The sequence below is a fragment of the Poromitra crassiceps genome, assembly GCF_964638095.1.
Source record: "Poromitra crassiceps genome assembly, chromosome: 5".
NCBI classification, from domain to species: domain Eukaryota; kingdom Metazoa; phylum Chordata; class Actinopteri; order Beryciformes; family Melamphaidae; genus Poromitra; species Poromitra crassiceps.
In genome coordinates this window covers 13,478,336-13,484,841 of record NC_139642.1, presented here as the reverse complement: position 1 = coordinate 13,484,841, position 6,506 = coordinate 13,478,336, and positions in this window count along the sequence as shown.

The following is a 6,506-nucleotide window of genomic DNA, read 5'->3' as shown; positions in this document are numbered from 1 at the left end:
TGAAAACATTGGAGCAAGACAGGACGATGAGGGGTGAGACGAGAGCAAAGGTTTCTGGATTGTATAAGCAAGCCAAGCAAGCGAGGACATATTTTGGCCTGGTGTGCTGTGATGCTCTTTTTGGGGCTTCTGAGTCAGTGGCCCGAAGTCTGCAAAAGAAAACCTCCACTGCTCACGCAGCCCTGGAGTGCGTAAAAGTACTCCAGAGTCGGGTGCAGGCACTAAGGGAGAACAACGCTGTAACGGAGCTCATGGTCAAAGTTAACACGTGTGCAGCCCACAACAATCTTGAGATGCCCCCTCCCGCTAGGATGAGCCGAACCCCGGCTCGCCTCCGCGACACCACACAACCTGAAATGCTGCTGTCTGAATCAGGGGAGGCACAGTGGAGGCGCCAGTTCTTTGAAGCCGTGGACTTAATTGACACAGAGCTAACCCGAAGATTTGATCAAGAGGGAATGAGAGTGGCTGCCATGAGAGAAATTACTTTGATCAATGCTGCCAACCGAAACCTGATGGGACTGAATGATGTTCAACTCCCCCCAAAAATCGACAGATCACGCCTACAGATGCAGCTGAGTCTACTGGGTGACCTGACAAAGGAACAAACCTTCAGCTCAGTCGATGAGGTTGCTGTATTTCTTGCAAAGCTGCATCCACAAACCAGGGGGCTGTTTAAAGAGGTTGAGCAATTTGTTGAACTTTGTTTGTGTCTGCCGTGTCGGCTGCCTCATCAGAAAGATCCTTCTCTGGCCTCAGACGACTGAAAACCTGGCTGCAAAGTACGATGACACAGAAGAGGTTGACACATCTGGCTTTAATGCACGTGCACACCAACATTCTGGACACACTGGATATACCCTCCCTTGTGAAGAGCTTCATAAGCAACACGCCAGAGCGCAAGGCCACGTTTGGTGCCCTGTAAATTCAGGTAAGATGTGGTTATAACACTGTCTAATAATAGCACTGCTGCTGTGAAAATGCTATAGAGCTGTAGTATTATTTTTTAATATAGTTCGTTTGTTCTTCTCTTTATTTCAGAAATTGAAGTGATTCGCCCATGGTGATCTCCCGTCTGCCGCTGCGCTATTCTTCAGCTTTAACTACAGACTCGACAGCGTCACTCACTGCCAAATCCACTTTTATTATTTGTTCCTAGTGGTTTTTTGGAAACTTCAGCACTGTGGACAGCACTACAAAGCTTTGAGTCGAATGTATGAGTGAATGTGAATGAATGAGAATATGAATGAATGAGAGAGAGAGAGAGAGAGAGAGAGAGTGTGTGAGATAAAGAGAGGCTTGAAACTGGAGTAAGATACACTCAGAATGTAAATCCGCTGACTGAAGAGACAGAGTTAAATAATAAATAATAGCCTATGTAGCCCTGGGCTAAATTCATTCAGACATCAGGATATAAAATAGTTTATGAAATAAGTTAAAATCTATAAATACAGTTAAATATGTATGGATGGATTAAATTATAAATAAGGTTAAACACCTGGATGATAATGACAAAACGTTATAAAATAGAAGTAATACTATGTACATATTATTTACAGTTTAAAATATCCGTTTGAAGTTCATGCAAATGACTATATAGTTTGCTTGTAATGACAAGGAATAAAACTGCGTAGTTCTTAGGACCAGCCTAACTTGTTCACAGACTAAGCTGTCTGTCATTGTTTTACTTTAATGTCATTGGAAGTCGTGAATCTAAACAGCCAACCCAATTTCTAGTTGTAGGAAGGGGGGCGGGCTTTAAGGGCAAGCTAAATGTGTTGTGAACGTTTTGCAAGCAGAAGCGATTTGTCACTGTTTTGAAAAGACTGTTGGAGAGCATTTTGTTTCCTAACGAGAGGTTTGACGACCAGTTATCCTGTGTTTGGGACATTGTGTAATCTACAAGAGGCAATTACGAGTTTGTGATTTATTTTCCATGCTGTAACTGAATGTTATAAGCCTAAACATGCTTAGTTGCTACTCGCGCTAGCTGTTAGCTTGCATAATTCGCTAGTAGCATTAATTGCATTAGCTTTGCATCTGAAGCAATTGGTTAACACAAGTTACTGCTAAATCGCCATGAATTAGTGTGGGGACTTGTTGCTTAGCTGATATATTTTATTCAGGAGACGGACAGTGGTCACTGAGAGAGAGAGGACCAGGAAAACTCCTTTGGACCACAGTGGAGAGGTTTCCCCTGGGTCCTGTTGGTGTCTGCTGGTGCTAGACTGTCGCTGCTGTTTTCTTTCTGCCATCTTCACCTTTCCATCCCCCGCTTGCCCATCACATCTGCCCCATCCGTGAGCCCCCACTTCCATGAACTGCACCCTCTGACTATGCCCTGGTATACGTGAGTACTGAGTGCACTGTTTTGTTTTGTCGGCTTGTTGTAAACAAGTGAAGCGGCCACCACAGTTTTCAGGCCTCCACGCTCCCAAGCTACATTCAGGCCTGCAACAGGGTTTTGGGGTTTGATTTGAGAGTGTGTGTGAGTGACTGTGAGTGTGGGCCCACATTGTTGGTTTTGAGGTTTTGAGGTTTAAAGAGGTTTTTGAGGTATAGAGGTTTTTTGAGGTTTATAAAATTAAAGGCATTATATGTAGTTATAATAATAATAATAATTGGATCTTTAAATTAGAGGAAACAGATAAATAGATAAAAAAGGAACTGAAAGAGAATTAGAAAATTCATATTTATTGTTGTGTCAATTGTTTTAATACCATTTTATTTGCATCTATGTTATATGTGATCTGAAGTACTTTTTCTTTATTTTGTTAATAAATTCCTACACTTTGGGTATTGCACTTAAAGTAAACTTGTTGTGTAATTCATAATGAGAAATTCATATTTGGGAAATAAATAACTGTTAAAAAGGTAGTTTAAAAAGACACAACATACAACAAAAGGTATATATATATTCTATTATACTTACTGAATCTTATTGGAGGCACCGCCAGCTATTTTTGTTTTTGAGTAACAGTGAGTTAATTTAAATTACAGGTATCGCGCCAAAGTAAATTTGTAACAATACCCAGGCCCCGCCCCATAGTTCTATAACATATCTACCAGTTACATGGGACGGGTGTTACATAAATGGAGGCACCGCTGGGATTTAATACAGTTTTATCGGACAAAATAAGTAGCCTAACAACCTCTTAAGCATCACAAACAATCAGTCTAGTAACTAGCCTTTTAACGTAAAAACCCTTTGCCATAAATTGTTTAACGCGTTGCAAGTATGACGAGCAAAACGAACGGTCCCTCACAACTTGTCTTGGAAAACTGGTGCAGAGGGGAGGGAGTAGATGTGAGAAAAGCCTTGTTATTATATGGAGTGCCAGAGGACAATACAGTAGATGATGTAGAAGAAACAGTAGCGACTATCAAAGTTTTGGGCAAAGTCCGTGTAAAGGGAAAAATCTTTCATGCTAAAAGTCAATCCTTAATGGTATTGTGCGAGTGCCATGAAGTGGTAGACCCCACCAAAATCCCTCCGGAAGTAGTGCCAATAAGCGGTGGTAGTGCATGGAACACAGTGTACTATATAGAGCCCGAAAGCACCTCCGATGATTTCACAGAGAAATTAAAGAAACTTCTGGAGAATGAGGGAAAAACAATGGATGATATCCAGAGACTATGCACGCCCAATATAGCAGACACCAGCAGCCCTGAGTCTATCATTCGTGCAGTTGGCGACATAATAGGCAAAACCAGTAAACCGCCAGACAGTAGTGGTTACCGACGTCTGAGGACTTTCTCGGGAGTCAGTCCCACACCTGCAGGAGAAGAAAGCCTAGACATCTGGTTGGAGCAGGCAAAATTCCTAGTGGATGAAAGCGAGTGCTCTGAGAGGGAGAAACGAAGGAGAATACTGGAGAGTCTCAAAGGCCCAGCCATGGAGATCATTCAGACTGTGCGTATGTCAGATCCTGAGGCAAGCCCAATGGATTACATAAAAGCAATAGAGAGCATCTTCGGTACAACAGAGTCGGGGGAAGACTTCTACGTGTCCTTCAGATCCCTTCAACAACAGTCTGGTGAGCGTTTATCAGATTTTTTGCGAAGATTGGAGAGGTCTCTTGTCAAAGTAGTACAAGGAGGGTTTTTTCAGGTTAGCGCAGGTAACAAAGCAAGAGTTGACCAGCTGATTAGAGGTTCTACCTCAGACCTCATGTTACTTCAGTTGAAAATCAGGGAGCGGAGAGATGATCCCCCTACCTTTTTGACCCTGTTGCAAGAGATCCGTGAAGAGGAAGACCGTCAGTCTGCCAGACAAAGCCTAGGCGCACCCATACGTCGTCAGCATGTGCGAACAGTACAGGCAGAGAAAGAAATGGAGCCTGAGTTAAACGATCAGAGTGAACTACGAGCTCAGATTCAAGAGCTGAGAGCTCAGATGGGGGAGCGAGTAAGCACACCGCACCCGCCACAATCTGATTGTCCTTTTAGTGGTCCACACGAAAAGAAAAAATACAAAACTGACCCACATAGTGAAATACAGTCACTTAGAAAACAAGTAAAAGCCCTAGAAAATAAAATAAGTGTGATGTCAGTTAAAATCCACTTCAGAGCCCCCTCGAGAGACGTCAACACAGTCTACTCGATACAAAGTAGCTTCAGGCCATAAATCTACTTCTTACAAAGCGCAGTCTCCAAAAGAGTCAGACGAATACTTTTGTTATAGATGTGGGGAGAACGGCCATATTGCTACCAGGTGCACTGCACCAGAGAATCTTCCAAAAGTCATAAAGAAACTCATTCGTCAGGTGAGAGTAGCTCAAGATGGAGCAAAAGAGAACCCAAAGAACACTTCAGACGAGAGTGTAGCTAGGGTCCACAAGATACAGGTCCCAGAAAATGACACCAGCCTGCCTGAGGGTCTAGTAGGTCCGTCGTTTATTCACCCTATCAAAGTAAATGACCTAGCTTGCACTGCCCTCATGGACAGTAGCTCTAACGTGACCATAATCTTTGAGAGTTGGTATAATGAACACTTAAATTATGTCACTATACACCCCATCGCTCGTTTAGGTCTCTGGGGCCTGGCAGACACAGATTACCCCTACAAAGGCTACGTCGTTGTCGAGATGGAGTTTCCAGAAAAACTGACAGGTGTAAAAGGCCCTGTAGGTGTTTTAGCTTTGATCTGTCCCGAGCCACAGCACTACGACCAAGCCCCTGTGATAGTCGGAACTAACGCTTTTCTTTTTCACCGACTATGGGAGCTGTTGGAAGAAAATGGGGATGAGAACATTGTTCACTCCATGAGAATCCAATCGGTATATGAACCAGTCCAAGCGCGTCCCCCGCTCTCTAAAAAACAAATGGAAATGGATGAGGTCATTGGAAAAGTAAAATGGCAAGGACCTGGTCCACTCTCAATCGCGCCAGGTGAGAGGTATTATGCCACCTGCAAAGTAGACAGACCGACCGCTACCGCAAAAGACATCGTGCTGATTGATGCACCCACGGCACAGTCACTCCCAGTCGGCGTGCTCATTCAGCCAGGTGTTCTCTTAAATACCGATATAGACAGCAACAGTTTCACAGTGCTCATTCATAATGAGTCTAAAAAGACAACCTCCATACCAGTGGGAACAGTAGTTGCAGAAATGTATGCTGTAGATACAGTCACCCCAGTCCAACCATCTGACCTCCCAGCAGGTACCGTAGACCCAGATCTTTTTGATTTTGGCGACTCCCCAATCCCAGAGGATTGGAAAAATCGGCTTCGCCACAAGCTTTCTGAGAGACGAAATGTTTTCTCGCTCCATGAGTGGGACGTTGGTTTGGCCAAGGGGGTAGAACACCACATACGCCTGCACGACACTAGACCGTTTCGAGAAAGGTCACGCAGATTGGCACCTGCAGACATTGATGATGTGAGGCGACACATTCAGCAGCTGTTAGCAGCGGGGATTTTAACAGAGTCCCGTAGTCCATATGCCTCACCGATTGTTGTTGTCCGCAAAAAGAACGGAGGTGTCAGAATGTGTATAGACTACAGAACACTTAACAACCGTACCATACCAGATCAGTACACAACGCCTCGCATAGATGACGCTTTAGACTCCTTGACAGGCAGCAAGTGGTTCACAGTATTGGATCTGAGGAGTGGCTATTATCAGATAGCAATGGCTGATGAAGATAGAGAAAAGACAGCCTTTATTTGCCCCCTCGGATTCTACCAATTTGAACGCATGCCACAGGGAATAACGGGAGCGCCTGCAACGTTCCAACGGCTAATGGAGAAAGCCGTTGGTGACATGCATCTCCTTCAAGCCCTTGTGTACTTAGATGATATCATCATTTTTGGCAAAACTCTCGAGGAGCATGAGCAGCGTCTCCTCAAGGTCTTAGACAGGCTAGAAGAGGTTGGATTAAAAGTCTCCATTGACAAATGCCAATTTTGTCAGCCCCAAGTCAAGTACGTGGGCCACATCGTTTCTGAGGCTGGGATCTCCACCGATCCTGAAAAGGTAGAGGTGGTGAAACATTGGACACAG